Genomic DNA, 2,556 nt, shown 5'->3' with positions numbered 1-2,556 from the left:
TATTCCAGTGACCTTTTCTTTGTGTATGGCGTCTATAGGTTTGTCAAATTTTCCTCTAAGAAACACTGATCAGCCACAACATTAAAACCACTGACAGGTGAAATGAATAACATTGACTATATCATTACGATGGCACCTGACAAGTGAACAGTCAGTTCTTGAATTTCAAGTGTTGGAAGCAGGGTGAAAAGATGCCTTAACAAGAGCGACTTAAGGGCCGAATAGTGTTGGCCAGACGACAGGGTCATGGGCGCCCAAGGCCTCCGGGAGCGAAGGCCAGCCGGTCTGGTCTGATCACACAGAAGAGCTGCTGTAGCTCAGATTTCTGAAAACCGTAATGCTGCCCATGATAGGTGTCAGAACACCGAGTGCATCCCAGTTTGCGGTGTAGATGCAGACCAGTCAGGGTGCCCATGATGACCCCTGCCCACCACCAAGAGTCTCCAATGGTCACATGAGCATCAGAACTGGACCACGGTGCAATGGAAGAAGGTCGCCTGGTCTGATGGATCATGTTTTCTTTTTTAACATATGGATGGTAACCTGGGGAAGTGATGGCAGCAGGTGCACTATGGGAAGACGGCAGGCTGGTGGAGGGAGTGTGAAGCTCTAGTCAATGTTCTGCTGGGAATCCCTGGGTCCGGCCATTCATGTGGATGTAAATTGTACGTTTGCCACTTACCTAGTGGCCTCTTTCAGCAGGATAATGCACCCTGCCACACTGCAAAAACGGGTTTGGGGAACATGACAAAGAGTTTAAGGTGTTGCCTTGGCCTCCAAATTTCCCAAATTGGGGTGTGCTGGACCAACAAACCTGATCCATGGAAGCCCCGCCGAGCAAGTTGCAGGACTTGAAGGATCTGCTGCTAATGTCTTGGTGCCAGAAACCACAGGACACGTTCAGAGGTCTTGTGGAGTCCAAGCCTCGACGCATCAGAGCTGTTTTGGCAGCACAAGGAGGACCCACGTGGTTGTGGTTTTATTGTCATGGCAGATCAGTGTACACTGTGGTCTCCCACTCATTTGCTTGTTCCAGTCATGTATTTGAGGACGAAACAAATATTCAACACCATACAGAGAATTCTGTATGTCAGTGTGGTTTCATTGTTCATTTGTTTTTGTCTCAATTTCCCCAAAGACGACTCGTACTGATTTTCATTAATTGAACATGCCGTCATAACTCCTGAAATGTATTTCAGTTGTAGCGCCTCCTATGGGCAAAATGTTATGTGAATTGTTTGTCCTCAGAATTTCCCATTTGACTCAGTTTTCAAGTCTGGGATGTTTTGTCATGAGGGTCTCGAGATGATGATGCATCCCAAATTTTGTGCAAATCGGCCCAAGTTGTCTGAGGAGTCTATTCAGGAGATAATTCAAAATGAAGAAATATTTGTAGAAACATGACTCAATGGGCATTTAAAAAAACCCTGAACACCATATATAAGTTTTGTCTAATTAAGTTTTTTAAACCAAGTCGGTCTTGGCTGACAAGTGACCAAACCAGTACAACATATTGGTTTTGGTTTAGTACTTCAGTTCAGCCTGTGCCTTTTCCTCACCAATTTTTATTTTATTTTAAATCAGTTGGGATACAATAAAATAAAAAGACAATTGTTCTTGTCACTTGACATTAAATTCTTTAATATTTACTTGTTAAAAATAATGCATAATAATATTTATAGTTTATTAAACAGCTTTTATTGATAGTAAGCATTTCCTTTCCACATCAATAAGATGAAATAATAATAATTTATAAATAACTGTTTTCAAAGAACCACTTAAAACTTTATTTTTTATTAGGTAGCCTACAGATGCCTATATTACTAAAGGACAAACTAAATGACCATTTCCTGATTAATTAATGTCTGACAATAATGCCTGTAGTGTGTTATTGTACTCATACAGCCATAATTCAGCAATATATTATTCATAAATCTTAAAATGTCATTGACTACCTGTCTTTTATAAACGAAAAATGTGTTGTTTACATGAGGAAGTAGGCTAAGTAATTATAACCAGCAATTGTTTTTTATACAAAAACAGTTATATTAATTATTTTAGTGGTAATTTACTTTATGATAATGATTTTTGGAATCTCACACGAGCACAAAAAGAAAGAAATATTGTAAATAAGCTCCAGCAACTTAAAGCGCTGTTTTGTTTGCCTGTACATAAAATACTGAGGCAGCATGATATTAAAATTAATCTTTTCCTCCACCTTCAATGCTTGGACCCGTATAATAGTGCATTTTTCGTAAGGGGGTTTTGAGATAGCTGTTTGAAAAAAAAGAAAGAAAAAAATCACTTCTGGAGAAAACAAGATTTTGTGTAATTGGACTTTTGACTTAGTCTTCAGAAAAACTAGCACCATTCTACCCTACACACATATTTCGGTTTCATAAGACTTAAATTCGACGTAATACACGATAAACGACCTTGTTAAACCTGGCTTTAGATCTTAACTTGAGATGTAAGTTTGCATAATGTTGTTTGTGGTCTCGTCTAGTAGTTGAAGAGTCTTTAGGATCCTGTGAACTCGACGCGTGTTAAACGCCA

Source organism: Abramis brama (assembly GCF_963993115.1).
Source record: "Abramis brama genome assembly, chromosome: 22".
Taxonomy (NCBI): domain Eukaryota; kingdom Metazoa; phylum Chordata; class Actinopteri; order Cypriniformes; family Leuciscidae; genus Abramis; species Abramis brama.
Note: the sequence above shows the minus strand (reverse complement) of the source record.